Source organism: Pseudophryne corroboree, chromosome 7, assembly GCF_028390025.1.
Source record: "Pseudophryne corroboree isolate aPseCor3 chromosome 7, aPseCor3.hap2, whole genome shotgun sequence".
Lineage (NCBI taxonomy): Eukaryota > Metazoa > Chordata > Amphibia > Anura > Myobatrachidae > Pseudophryne > Pseudophryne corroboree.
Genome location: NC_086450.1, coordinates 443,138,753 through 443,154,274, shown reverse-complemented (window position 1 = coordinate 443,154,274; position 15,522 = coordinate 443,138,753). Strand labels below are relative to the sequence as shown.

At 49.3% G+C, this 15,522-nt stretch overlaps 1 protein-coding gene across 3 annotated transcripts in view; it reads left to right on the top strand.

The window, feature by feature from the left end:
* PRPSAP2 (phosphoribosyl pyrophosphate synthetase associated protein 2) overlaps window positions 1-15,522 on the top strand; it is a 102,372-nt gene that overhangs the window by 27,780 nt on the left and 59,070 nt on the right. Inside the window, exon 1 of one of the 3 annotated variants that reach the window (XM_063934938.1) lies at window positions 14,773-14,944. The exons of 1 other annotated variant lie outside the window; for it this stretch is intronic. The gene's annotated coding sequence lies outside the window, so the exon portion shown is untranslated. Of the gene's footprint in view, window positions 1-14,772; window positions 14,945-15,522 lie in introns of those variants that run through there. One more of the 3 variants, XM_063934939.1, reaches the window with a different exon arrangement.

Genomic DNA, 15,522 nt, shown 5'->3' with positions numbered 1-15,522 from the left:
TCTAGTCAGGTTTTTTATTATCAATTATAATATGTGGGGTCTGGAAGGTATATTTATGTATTTATATGTATGTTGTATTTCTCGTATATTTGTGTATATAAGTATGCTGGGGCACATGGGATAACTGAGGTGTGGGGCCCGGAGGTCAAGGTGGCTGGGACTGAGCTGCAGCGTCATGATTAATGAAGGGTGATGATGATCAATAATCATCACTCTTCAGAGCTGCCGTGGACCGTGGCTGATCCTGCCTGGGCTCTGCTTTACTACAGCATAGCCGCAGACTCAGTGGGCGACATTCAATTGTTTTTCTCGCCGGCAGCCACTAGATGGCGCCCAGCAGAACAATTCAATTGTTGCTCCATTCGGGTACAATCGTCTGCCAGCGCTGACATTTCAGCTAGAGTGTACAAAAAGTGTCCTGTTTGGGTGCCCAAATGGCACTTTTTGCGATCGCGCCCATTAGTTTAGCTGGGTTTAGCTGCTTTATGCGGCTAAACCTAACACTAATGGGTGCGATCGGCGCGATAACAGACATCAATTGAATATCGCCCCTGTGATCTCCCACCACCTTAGACGGGAGATTGGGTGGCGATATCAATTGAATTCTGACCAGTGTGTCTGTGTTGACACAGTGGGGTTGATGTTTGTTAGTCATTATATGGGAGAAATTGTATCAGTGTCTGTTATGTGTGCTGACTCCGCTTCTTCCCCATGTATTACTGTGCAGATGTGTGCTAAATGACAGTGGTGCTATGCGCCCCTGTCATTACCGGTGCTGCTATCTACAAGATGTACAAGCCTATGTATTGAATGGTCAGTGGCACTGACCGATCTGACACCTGCAGCTACTGATTTCAACAGCTGCAGGTGTTTTTGCACCTTTCACAGTCATTGTGGCTCTGGGGTGCATGGGAGATATCGTGATAGTAGCGAGATAATGCGCATGCCCAGTGGAGCCGACAGGAAGGAGAGAGACAGAGCATCAGCACTAGGCTGATGGGCTGTGGAAGGGATCGCTGGAGGGAAGGAGGGTTTGTCGCCCCTACTCCGGCATCCAAGATGTTACTATATCTCGTCACTACTCCTTCTTGCTTTGTCTCGGTAAAGAGGAGAAGCAGGATGAGATATACTGGCACGATCCATGCCAGGATAATATATCTCCCCGACTGGCTCTGGTGCACACAGTATAAAGGGAGCCAGGATAGAGGTGGGAGTAAAGAACAGAGAAGGGAGGCGGTGCTGTGTTTGGTGTGCTGTGTTTACCCAGACATTCTTCCAGTGAGGTGCCTGACCAGAGCCTCTATCAGAGCCCAACGCTAAAAAGTGTGAATTCCAATAAGTACTGATTATAGATCAATACATACATAGATATAGTTTCTGTCTGATTTATTTCATTCCACGGGCCATGGTGTGCGGCTGTGATGTCTTCTGTATTTTATGGTGATAGAGCTCTCTATTTTATATGTGACTCATTACAATGTTCTTTGTATTGTATGGAGGTCACTTGGATGCTTGGTGATGTGCACTACAATGCACTCTTTTTTATCAATGGCCACTGATGCTCTCTGTATAATATGAATGTCACTGTAATGCTCTCTGTATTATCTAGCAGTCACTGCAATACGCTCTGTATTTTATGGCATTCTCTGCAATGCTCTTTGTATTATATGGCTGTAAGGCTATCTATGTATTATATGGCATCACTGCAATAATCTCTGCATTATTAATTTAATTAATTTACTGCAGCGCCTAGGTGTGTGGGATAAACACTAATAGAAAATAAGAATTTACTTACCGATAATTCTATTTCTCATAGTCCGTAGTGGATGCTGGGACTCCGTCAGGACCATGGGGAATAGCGGGCTCCGCAGGAGACAGGGCACATCTAAAAAAGCTTTTAGGTCACATGGTGCGTACTGGCTCCTCCCCCTATGACCCTCCTCCAAGCCTCAGTTAGGTACTGTGCCCGGACGAGCGTACACAATAAGGAAGGATCTTGAATCCCGGGTAAGACTCATACCAGCCACACCAATCACACCGTACAACTTGTGATCTGAACCCAGTTAACAGTATGATAACACAAACGAAGTAGCCTCTGAACAGATGGCTCACAACAACAGTAATAACCCGATTTTTGTAACAATAACTATGTACAAGCATTGCAGACAATCCGCACTTGGGATGGGCGCCCAGCATCCACTACGGACTATGAGAAATAGAATTATCGGTAAGTAAATTCTTATTTTCTCTAACGTCCTAGTGGATGCTGGGACTCCGTCAGGACCATGGGGATTATACCAAAGCTCCCAAACGGGCGGGAGAGTGCGGATGACTCTGCAGCACCGAATGAGAGAACTCCAGGTCCTCTTTAGCCAGAGTATCAAATTTGTAAAATTTTACAAACGTGTTCTCCCCTGACCACGTAGCTGCTCGGCAAAGTTGTAATGCCGAGACTCCTCGGGCAGCCGCCCAGGATGAGCCCACTTTCCTTGTGGAATGGGCCTTTACAGATTTAGGCTGTGGCAGGCCTGCCACAGAATGTGCAAGTTGGATTGTACTACATATCCAACGTGCAATCGTCTGTTTAGACGCAGGAGCACCCAACTTGTTGGGTGCATACAATGTAAACAACGAGTCAGATTTTCTGACTCCAGCTGTCCTTGAAATATATATTTTTAATGCTCTGACAACGTCCAGTAACTTGGAGTCCTCCAAGTCGCTAGTAGCCGCAGGCACCACAATAGGCTGGTTCAAGTGAAATGCCGAAACCACCTTAGGGAGAAATTGAGGACGTGTCCTCAATACTGCCCTGTCCGAATGGAATATCAGATATGGGCTTTTGTATGACAAAGCTGCCAACTCCGAAACTCTCCTGGCTGAAGCCAGGGCCAACAGCATGGTTACCTTCCATGTAAGGTATTTTAAATCTACCGATTTTAAAGGCTCAAACCAATGAGATTTGAGAAAATTTAGAACCACGTTCAAATCCCACGGTGCCACTGGAGGCACTATTGGGGGTTGTATATGTAGTACACCTTTGACAAAAGTTTGTACTTCAGGCACTAACGCCAATTCCTTCTGGAAGAAAATTGATAAGGCCGAAATTTGAACTTTAATGGACCCCAATTTGAGGCCCATAGACAATCCTGCTTGCAGGAAATGTAAGAATCGACCCAATTGAAATTCTTCCGTTGGAGCCTTCTTGGCCTCACACCACGCAACATATTTTCTCCAAATGCGGTGATAATGTTGTGCGGTCACTTCTTTCCTGGCTTTAATTAAAGTAGGAATAACTTCCTCAGGAATGCCCTTCTCTTTTAGAATCCGGCGTTCAACCGCCATGCCGTCAAACGCAGCCGCGGTAAGTCTTGGAACATACAAGGTCCCTGCTGAAGCAGATCCCTTCTTAGAGGTAGAGGCCACGGATCCTCCGTGAGCATCTCTTGAAGTTCCGGATACCAAGTTCTTCTTGGCCAGTCCGGAGCTACCAGTATTGTTCTTACTCCTCTTTTCCGTATAATTCTCAGTACCTTTGGTATGAGAGGCAGAGGAGGGAACACATACACTGACTGGTACACCCACGGTGTTACCAGAGCGTCCACAGCTATTGCCTGAGGGTCTCTTGACCTGGCGCAATACCTGTCCAATTTTTTGTTGAGGCGAGACGCCATCATGTCCACCTTTGGTTTTTCCCAACGGTTCACAATCATGTGGAAAACTTCTGGATGAAGTCCCCACTCTCCCGGGTGAAGGTCGTGTCTGCTGAGGAAATCTGCTTCCCAGTTGTCCACTCCCGGGATGAACACTGCTGACAGTGCTACGACATGATTCTCCGCCCAGCGCAGAATCCTTGCAGCTTCTGCCATTGCACTCCTGCTTCTCGTGCCGCCTTGTCGGTTTACGTGGGCGACTGCCGTGATGTTGTCGGACTGGATCAACACCGGCTGACCCTGAAGCAGCGATTTTGCCAGGCTTAGAGCATTGTAGATCGCTCTTAGCTCCAGTATATTTATGTGAAGAGACGTCTCCAGGTTTGACCACACGCCCTGGAAGTTTCTTCCCTTTGTGACTGCTCCCCAACCTCGTAGGCTGGCATCCGTAGTCACCAGGACCCAGTCCTGTATGCCGAATCTGCGGCCCACTAACAGATGGGCAGTCTGCAACCACCACAGGAGAGACAACCTTGTTCTCGGTGACAGTGTTATCCGCTGATGCATGTGCAGATGCGATCCGGACCATTTGTCCAGCAGATCCCACTGAAATGTTCGTGCATGGAATCTGCCGAATGGAATCGCTTCGTACGAAGCCACCATCTTTCCCAGGACTCTTGTGCATTGATGTACTGACACAGTTCCTGGTTTTAGGAGGTTCTTGACAAGTTCGGATAACTCCCTTGCTTTCTCTTCCGGGAGAAATACCTTTTTCTGAACCGTGTCCAGAATCATGCCCAGGAACAGCAGATGTGTTGTCGGGGTCAATTGAGATTTTGGAAGATTTAGAATCCACCCGTGTTGCTGAAGCACTACTTGTGTTAGCGCTACACCGACTTCCAGCTGTTCTCTGGACTTTGCCCTTATCAGGAGATCGTCCAAGTAAGGGATAATTAATACGCCTTTTCTTCGTAGAAGAACCATCATTTCGGTCATTACCTTGGTAAAGACCCGAGGGGCCGTGGACAACCCAAACGGCAGCGTTTGAAACTGATAATGACAGTCTTGTATCACGAACCTGAGATACCCTTGGTGTGAGGGGTAAATCGGGACATGTAGATAAGCATCTTTTATGTCCAAGGACACCATGAAGTCTCCTTCTTCCAGATTCGCTATCACTGCTCTGAGTGACTCCATCTTGAACTTGAATTTCTTTATGTACAGGTTCAAGGATTTCAGATTTAGAATAGGCCTTACCGAACCGTCCGGTTTCGGTACCACAAATAGTGTGGAATAATACCCCTTTCCCTGTTGTAGGAGGGGTACCTTGACTATCACCTGCTGAGAATACAGCTTGTGAATGGCTTCCAAAACCGACGTCCTTTCTGAGGGAGACGTTGGTAAAGCAGACTTTAGGAACCGGCGAGGGGGAGACCTTTCGAACTCCAGCATGTAACCCTGAGATACTATCTGCAGGACCCACGGGTCCACTTGTGAGTGAACCCATTGATTGCTGAAAATCTTGAGTCGACCCCCCACCGTTCCTGAGTCCGCTTGTAAAGCCCCAGCGTCATGCTGATGGCTTTGTAGAAGCCGGGGCGGGCTTCTGTTCCTGGGCAGGGGCTGCTTGCTGCCCTTTCTTACCCTTTCCTCTGCCTCGCGGCAGATAAGACTGTCCTTTTGGTCGCTTTTTATAGGAGCGAAAGGACTGCGGCTGAAAAGACGGTGTCTTTTTCTGTTGGGAGGGGGTCTGAGGTAAAAAAGTGGATTTGCCGGCAGTTGCCGTGGCCACCAGGTCCGAAAGACCGACCCCAAACAATTCCTCTCCTTTATATGGCAATACTTCCATATGCCTCTTGGAATCCGCATCACCTGACCACTGTCGCGTCCATAAACTTCTTCTGGCAGATATGGACATCGCGCTTACTCTTGATGCTAGAGTACAAACATCCCTCTGAGCATCTCGCATATAAAGGAAAGCATCCTTTAATTGCTCTAGAGTCAATAAAATACTGTCCCTATCCAGGGTATCAATATTTTCAGTCAGAGAATCCAACCACACTACCCCAGCACTGCACATCCAGGCTGAGGCTATTGCCGGTCGCAGTATAACACCAGTATGTGTGTATATACTCTTCAGTGTAGTTTCCAGCCTCCTATCTGCTGGATCCTTGAGGGCGGCCGTATCAGGAGACGGCAACGCCACTTGCTTTGATAAACGTGTGAGCGCCTTATCCACCCTAGGGGGTGTTTCCCAGCGCGCCCTAACCTCTGGTGGGAAAGGGTATAATGCCAATAACTTCTTGGAAATTAGCAGTTTTCTATCGGGGTTAACCCACGCTTCATCACACACGTCATTCAATTCCTCTGATTCTGGAAAAAATACAGGTAGTTTTTTCACCCCCCACATAATACCCCTTTTTGAGGTACCAGCAGTATCAGAGATCTGCAAAGCCTCCTTCATTGCCGTGATCATATAACGTGTGGCCCTATTGGAAAATACGTTTGTTTCTTCACCGTCGACACTAGATTCATCTGTGTCGGTACCCGTGTCGACTGACTGAGGTAAAGGACGTTTTACAGCCCCTGACGGTGTCTGAGACGCCTGAACCGGTACTAACTGGTTTGCCGGGCGTCTTATTTCGTCAACTGACTTTTGTAATGTGCTGACATTATCACGTAATTCCATAACTAAAGCCATCCATTCCGGTGTCGACTCCCTAGGGGGTGACATTACCATCATCGGCAATTGCTCTGCCTCCACACCAACATCGTCCTCATACATGTCGACACACACGTACCGACACACAGCAGCCACACAGGGAATGCTCTAATCGAAGACAGGACCCCCTAGCCCTTTGGGGAGACAGAGGGAGAGTTTGCCAGCACACACCAAAAGCGCTATAAATGTATATAAACAACCCTAGAAGGTGTTGTTTACTATATATGCGCTCTTAATATATAAATATCGCCAATTTATGCCCCCCTTCTCTTTGTTACCCTGTTTCTGTAGTGCAGTGCAGGGGAGAGACCTGGGAGCCTTCCTCACCAGCGGAGCTGAGCAGGAAAATGGCGCTGAGTGCTGAGGAGAATAAGCTCCGCCCCTTTTTCGGCGGGCTTTTCCCCGGTTTTTAAGAAACTGGCCTGGGTTAAAATACATACATATAGCCTTAATGGCTATATGTGATGTATTTATTTTGCCACTAAAGGTAATTATATTGCTGCCCAGGGCGCCCCCAGCAGCGCCCTGCACCCTCCGTGACTGAGTCAGTGAGCCGTGTGACAACAATGGCGCACAGCTGCCGTGCTGTGCGCTACCTTCAAGAAGACTGAGGAGTCTTCTGCCGCCTGCTTTCCGGACCTCCGTTCTGCCGTCTCTTCAGCGTCTGTAAGGGGGATCGGCGGCGCGGCTCCGGGACGAACCCCAGGCTGACCTGTGTTCCGACTCCCTCTGGAGCTAAGTGTCCAGTAGCCTAAGACTCCAATCCATCCTGCACGCAGGTGAGTTGGAAATCTCTCCCCTAAGTCCCTCGATGCAGTGATCCTGTTGCCAGCAGGAATCACTGAGATTGAAACCTAAAAAAAAACTTTTCTAAACAGCTCTTTAGGAGAGCCACCTAGATTGCACCCTCTCGGACGGGCACAAAAACCTAACTGAGGCTTGGAGGAGGGTCATAGGGGGAGGAGCCAGTACGCACCATGTGACCTAAAAGCTTTTTTAGATGTGCCCTGTCTCCTGCGGAGCCCGCTATTCCCCATGGTCCTGACGGAGTCCCAGCATCCACTAGGACGTTAGAGAAATATGGAGAAACCCATATCACAGACCACACACCTATAGACCACTCCCCCACATCACTAGACATACCACCGTATCGCTTGTCACACCCCCTGCAGCAGCACACAATAGGCCCTTCCTGATTTTCAGCTCCAGGCCCATGTGGACCTTAATCTGGCACTGCAGCTGTATAGTAAATTGATTGAGAGTGGTTTTAATCTTGCGATCAGCTGGGTCTTTAAGGGAAATAGCTCCAGGTACAGGTAAAACAATCTTATGTGACAGCCTGGACACAGAAGTATCCACTGTCTGTGGGGTTTCCCAGACTTTCCTATCCTCTGTAGGGCAAGGGAATGAATTTCACACCCGTTTAGGGGTAATACATTTTTTGTCAGGATTTATCCATGCTGCTTTAGCCAGGGATCCTAATTCCTTAGAAACCGGGAAGGTTGCAGAGGACTTTGGTTTCACATTAAAAAACAATTCCTCTGTCTGTTTTTCCTCCTTATCAGGAAAATTGAGCACCCCTCTAATGGCATAAATTAGGTCCTCAACATATGGGGACAGGGAATTATCCTCGTCCACCTCAGCCTCCCCTTCCTCAAATTCTGGTAGTTCAGAATCAGATTGTAATAATTGAGGGAGAGTGTGTTTATGAGAGACCAACAGGGGGGGCTGCAGCAGCTACCATAAGCACGTCGATAGTTTGTTTCAGGGTCTGTCTTTCTTGTTTAGCCATAGCTAACGCTGAATTAATACTGGAAATCATAGTTTTAAATGATTCCATCCACTCAAGTTCCTGCACATTACTTCCCTGTGAAGGAATGGAGCACTGGGTACACATAAGGGACCCCTGTGAGGAAGGTGTAAACCTAGCCTTGCATAAAGTACACACAGACTTATTTGCAGACATGTCTGAGCAGAAAACACACAGTTAGTATGATAACACAGTGCAGTATTAGTTAGATATGCACACTTATCCCAGATCACCCTGAATGGAGTGACACAGAGAGGATTGGAACCAGCACACTACACCACAGACCGAGCAGCGCCCTGCTGGGTGTCTTCTATGTGTAATTTTCCACACAGCGATAGAACCGCAGATTATGTGCTCCCCCTTCACTATAACCCCCTGGTACCAGTTACAATGGTGATTCAGTGGGTCCTGTGGAGCAGCAGTCTCCTCACGCAGCCTGTATCAGCAGCAGCAAGAAATGGCGCCATTTAGCCTCTGGTCCCATTCTCCAGGAAGCCCCACCCCCCTAATGGCGCGTGGTGCCTGCATTATTTTTTATACTGACTTTCTCCATTAAATGTGTAAAACGAGAGCACGCAACCCCTGTTTACTATGCTGCTAGTCTGGGCACTCAGTGGGCGGGTGTGGTATTGAAAGTCGACAGTAACTAGGTCGACAATGTCTAGGTCGACCACTATTGGTCGACAGTAACTAGGTCGACAGGGTGTCTAGGTCGACAGGGTCTTTAGGTCGACATGTTCTAGGTCGACAGGTCAAAAGGTCGACATGAGTTTTTAATGTTATTTTGGTGTCGTTTTCTTCGTAGAGTGACTGGGAACCCCAATTAGTGCACCGCGTCCCCTCGCATGGCTCGCTTCGCTCGCCATGCTTTGGGCATGGTGCCTTCGCTCTGCTACCGCTTCGCTCGGCACAGATTACCGTTCCAATCGTAGTCCACGTGGATCGTTAAGTATGAAAAGGTTCAAAAAAAGAAAAAAATTGTGAAAAACTCATGTCGACCTAGAACATGTCGACCTAAAGACCCTGTCGACCTAGACACCCTGTTGACCTAGTTACTGTTGACCAATAGTGGTCGACCTAGACATTGTCGACCTAGTTACTGTCGACTTTCAATCCGGATCCCCAGTGGGCAATGCGGCCCGTAGTGGGGTGATCACTGTCCCTTCATGCCACCAATTTGCACCGGGGATCCGCTAACCGGGACCCTTGCGTATTACTCACTGAACCGCGTCTTTTCTGCATCTGTTAGGGGTGGAGGCATGCTGCTGGACGTGGGCTCACACCCCAGGGGTATGAGAAACATCACCTCAGGAGTTCAATGTCCTGTCATATGGGATACGAACCATTAACTCTTTAGGAAGTTGATTCGGTCCCTCCCCCACGACGCAGGCAGACTGGTTGCCAACCAGTGTGCCTGAAAACAACAAACTAAAACAAATTTCTGAAGAAAACTCTCTGGAGAGCAACAGAATGCACCCGGCTGCTAGGGCACATTTTCTAAACTGAGTCTGCTAGGAGGGGCATAGAGGAGGGGAGCCAGCACACACTATTGATTTCTTAAAGTGCCAGGCTCCAGTGGACCCGATCTATACCCCATGGTAATCTACCATTCCCCAGTATCCACTAGGACGTTAGAGAAAACAAGAGGAATGGTTTGTGGCATGTTGGTGTTTTATAAAGGGCTATAAATTATACATGAGGTTACACACACAACAAACCGGAAACTCGCAATACATATGTGGAAACTAAGCAGAGACATTTCTACAAACAGATGCAAGTTTGCAGCTATTACTGCGACAGTCGTGTCAAAGCCTCTCAGATGATGGGGGCCAGGTGATTTGTATTAAATGGGTGTTAGATTGGCCACGACATCCAAGCTTTTATACTGGGCTGGATCAGCTGGATCGTCCTGGCTAATAGTAATAATATGGGTTAGGCTACACCAGCAATAGTGTCTGATTAAACTACATAGAAGCACAGAGCAATATAATGACTGATCACATTGCGTATAACCACACAGCTGTATAATGACTAATCACATTGTATATAGCTGCACATCAGTATTGCATGCAGCAGTCTGTTGGCATTTATAAATGTCCTCAGTGGGTATTGCATGTGACTGTAAAGGTGGGTACACACTAATAGATATATCTGCAGATCAATTGATCTGCAGATATATCTATGTACGGATCGGGCAGTGTGCTGTGCATACACACTGCCCGATCCGTCGGGGGACTGAAGTCATGAACTGGGCGGGCACCCGCCCAGTTCAGGTGTCAATCACCGCCGGCCGCCGCAGCATGTGTACGGGCGGTCGGGCGACCGCCCCGTACACACACAGCGACGCGCCAATATATCGGTAGATATATTGGCCGTCGGCTGTGCTGCGCGGCCGACGCGATACGTCTGTGAACGACGGAGTTCACAGACGTATCGGCCGTACACACTGGCCGACGGTCCCGCGATATATCGGCCGTTCAAGAGAACGGCCGATATATCGACCAGTGTGTACGGGCCTTAACACTCTCACCAGACATGAGATGAGATACAGGCTCAAGCAGTACCGTCTGGGTGCATCTTTAGACACCATCGGAACTTGCACCAGCCCTATGGTAAGCGCAGTTTCCTCCCCTATGGGAAGCGCAGTTTCCTCCCCTATGGGAAGCGCGGTTTCTCCTCTATGGTAAGCACGGTTTCTCCCCTATGGGAAGCGCAGTTTCCTCCCCTATGGGAAGCGCGGTTTCTCCCCTATGGGAAGCGCAGTTTCCTCCCCTATGGGAAGCGTGGTTTCTCCTCTATGGGAAGCGCGGTTTCTCCCCTATGGGAAGCGCGGTTTCTCCCCTATGGGAAAAGTGCGGTTTCTCCCCTATGGGAAGCACGGTTACTCCCCTATGGGAAAAGCGCGGTTTCTCCCCAATGGGAAGCGCGGTTTCTCCCCTATGGGAAGGGCGGTTTCCCCACTATGGGAAGCACGGTTTCTCCTCTATGGGAAGCGCGGTTTCTCCTCTCCCCTATGTGAAGCGCGGTTTCTCCCCTATGTGAAACGCGGTTTCTCCCCTATGGGAAGCGCGGTTTCTCCCCTATGGGAAGCGCGGTTTCCCCCCTATGGGAAGCGCGGTTTCTCCCCTATGGGAAGCGCAGTTTCTCCTCTATGGGAAGCGCGGTTTCTCATCTATGTGAAGCGCGGTATCTCCTCTATGGGAAGCGCGGTTTCTCCTCTATGGGAAGCGCGGTTTCTCCTCTCCCCTATGGGAAGCGCGGTTTCTCCCCTATAGGAAGCGCAGTTTCTCCCCTATGGGAAGCGCAGTTCCCCCCTATGGGAAGCGCGGTTTCTCCCCTATGGGAAAAGCGCGGTTTCTCCCCTATGGGAAGCGCGGTTTCTCCCCTATGGTAAACGCGGTTTCTCACCTATGGGAAGCACGGTTTCTCCCCTATGGGAAGTGCTGTTTCTCCCCTATGGGAAGCGCAGTTCCCCCCTATGGGAAGCACGGTTTCTCCCCTATGGGAAGCGCGGTTTCTCCCCTATGGAAAGCGCGGCTTCTCCCCTATGGGAAGCGCGGTTTCTCCCCTATGGGAAGAGCGGTTTCTCCCCTATGTGAAACGCGATTTCTCCCCTATGGGAAGCGCAGTTTCTCCCCTATGAGAAGCACGGTTTCTCCCCTATGAGAAGCACGGTTTCCCCCCTATGGGAAGCGCGGTTTCTCCCCTATGGGAAGCGCGGTTTCTCCTCTATGGGAAGCGCGGTTTCTCATCTATGTGAAGCGCGGTTTCTCCTCTATGGGAAGCGCGGTTTCTCCTCTATGGGAAGCGCGGTTTCTCCTCTCCCCTATGGGAAGCGCGGTTTCTCCCCTATGGGAAGCGCGGTTTCTCCCCTATAGGAAGCGCAGTTTCTCCCCTATGGGAAGCGCAGTTCCCCCCTATGGGAAGCGCGGTTTCTCCCCTATGGGAAAAGCGCGGTTTCTCCCCTATGGGAAGCGCGGTTTCTCCCCTATGGTAAACGCGGTTTCTCACCTATGGGAAACACGGTTTCTCCCCTATGGGAAGCGCTGTTTCTCCCCTATGGGAAGCGCAGTTCCCCCCTATGGGAAGCACGGTTTCTCCCCTATGGGAAGCGCGGCTTCTCCCCTATGGGAAGCGCGGCTTCTCCCCTATGGGAAGCGCGGTTTCTCCCCTATGGGAAGAGCGGTTTCTCCCCTATGTGAAACGCGATTTCTCCCCTATGGAAAGCGCAGTTTCTCCCCTATGAGAAGCACGGTTTCTCCCCTATGAGAAGCACGGTTTCTCCCCAATGGGAAAGGCGGTTTCCCCCCTATGGGAAGCACGGTTTCTCCTCTATGGGAAGCGCGGTTTCTCCTCTCCCCTATGTGAAGTGCGGTTTCTCCCCTATGTGAAACGCGGTTTCTCCCCTATGGGAAGCGCGGTTTCTCCCCTATGGGAAGCGCGGTTTCTCCCCTATGGGAAATGCGGTTTCTCCCCTATGAGAAGCACGGTTTCTCCCCTATGGGAAGCGCGGTTTCTCCCCTATGGGAAATGCGGTTTCTCCCCTATGGGAAGTGCGGTTTCTCCCCTATGGGAAGGGCGGTTTCCCCCCTATGGGAAGCACGGTTTCTCCTCTATGGGAAGCGCGGTTTCTCCTCTCCCCTATGTGAAGCGCGGTTTCTCCCCTATGTGAAACGCGGTTTCTCCCCTATGGGAAGCGCGGTTTCTCCCCTATGGGAAATGCGGTTTCTCCCCTATGAGAAGCGCGGTTTCTCCCCTATGGGAAGGGCGGTTTCCCCCCTATGGGAAGTACGGTTTCTCCTCTATGGGAAGCGCGGTTTCTCCTCTCCCCTATGTGAAGCGCGGTTTCTCCCCTATGTGAAACGCGGTTTCTCCCCTATGGGAAGCGCGGTTTCTCCCCTATGGGAAGCGCGGTTTCTCCCCTATGGGAAATGCGGTTTCTCCCCTATGAGAAGCACGGTTTCTCCTCTATGGGAAGCGCGGTTTCTGCCCAATGGGAAGCGCCGTTTCTCCCCTATGGTAAGCACGGTTTCCACCTATGCGAAGCAGTTTCTCCATGTGAGCATGGCGTCCTCTGGGAGCAGTTCTGCATCTTTAGATGCAACCACTGTGACTGACATTCCCACGTCTGCCTAGTCACCCCCGTTACCTCCAAGTATCACCCACTAAAATCCGTTCTGCACCTCTGTGCAGTAATCATCCGGACACGTGCACCGTGCGATTTGGACGCACGCACAAGTCAGGCTCTAAGTCTTGTTCCCACCAGTCAGCTGTGCTGCCATATTAATGTGAAATACCCTAGTCAGTGACTTGGATCAATAAACCTACCCTGCATTTTGCTCCACATAAGTCTGACTGACTTCCTTACCTGTTTACAGATCACACTACAGTGTAGCTACACTACTAAGCTATTCTGTCAGTATTCAGCATCAATGTCCATGTCAGGACCAGGCTACAGCTGTCACTCTAGCCACTGCAGAACTACACGTGCCAGCATGTCTTGCCACAGTTTTACCATGCCCTAAGAGCAACACTGTGCAGTACCACAGAAACTGGAGCACCCCAATTTGTCTACCTTTGGTCTGCTAAGGGGGTGATTCAGAGATGGTCGCTAATAGCATGGCTTCTGCGCCTTTGTTACACTATGCTGATGCCGCAGGAGGAGTCCGAGGGCATACTGCCGGCATCACAGATCCAAGTGCTGAGTCCAGAGCTGCAGCATCGGATCACCATAGCGACCTGTTTCAATCAGGCTGCGGCTTAGGAGGCACTGCATGTGATGACCTAGGACCCGTTCTGCAAGAATCTGCATATGCGCAGCCCACTCACCAACTCTGAATCAGACCCTACATTCCCATTTTATGAATTGGTAGCTGTTTAATGGAATTGATAAATATAGGGTAAGGTTTAGTTCCTCTTTTATGGTTTGTAGTCTAGTTTTTAAATGATGCTGTTACCGTATCTATGTGTTTGTTGCTATGGATCAGAACAAGACTCTGTATCTAAGGGGTACATTTACTAAGCAGTGATAAGAGCTGAGAAGTTGCCCATGGCAACCAATCAGCACTGAAGTAACATCTATAATTTGCGTACTATAAAATGATACAGAGCTGCTGATTGGTTAATGGGGAAATTTCTCCACTGGCTCACTTCTCCGCTCTTATCACTGCTTAGTAACTGTTCCCCTATGTCACCCGAGCTATTGCTTAGGCATGCCTGGTCACTCCTCTGTATTATACAGTCATCATTTTGGTGTGACTGGTCAGCTCTCAGAGTCTCCAGCATAATGGCAGTGTCCAAGCAGGCAATGCCTATGTGACAGGGGCCATTGCTTAGGCTTGCCTAGTTACTCCTCTGTATTATAAAGACATTTCGTGTGGCTAGTCAGTACCTATAGTCCCCTGCAGAGCATACATCAGTATAATGGTGCTGCTACGTGCGTGCAGGCGCTGCCTATGTGACAGGGACCATTGCTTAGGCTTGCCTGGTCACTCCTCTTTGTTCTGTCATGTGCTGCTACTGTTGCTGCTGCTGTCAGATCGACGCGCTCGGCGCTCCTGGGCAGAGAGTCAGTGGCACTGTGGCAGGCTCAGAGCCCGGTGACGTCACACACGTAGCTGCCGAGGGGGGAAATCTGTGCCCATATCGATGTGATCGGCGCTCCCCAGGCTCCGCGGCGCCGCCATCTTCAGTGTCTGTGAGGGAGAGGGAGAGAGGGGCAGCCGGAACCGGGAGCGGGAGCAGCGGCGCCGCCACGGGCAGGTAACTAGGGGGGTGACTGCTGGGGCTTATACACAGGAGGGGCAGCAGTGCCCTGCACACACACAGGTGTGCTGTACAGCATTCAGCCAGACAGGTGACCGTTACATGTACAGCAAGTGTGGCACATCTGTATCATTACATGCATGGTGTATCCAGCCGCGGCAGCATGCGTCCAGTCATGGAGCTTTTATATATATATATATATATATATATATATATATATATATATATATATATATATATATATTATTTTTTTACATCACTCTGCGTCAGCTAGGGAAGTTTACACATTGCATATATGCTGATAGTACGATATATATATATATAACACACACACACACAAAATCAAAGTATGAGATACAGTCAAGTCATCATACATTTACACAGTCATGGGAGCTTTCATATTACATGCTTGATAGATAGAGATCTCTCTCTCTATCTATCTATCTATATATATATATATATATATATATATATATATATATATATATATATATATATATGTTATGCGCGCATGCATGATGTATCCAGTCATGGGAGCTTACATGTAACATACATGATTATTATTATTACTACCA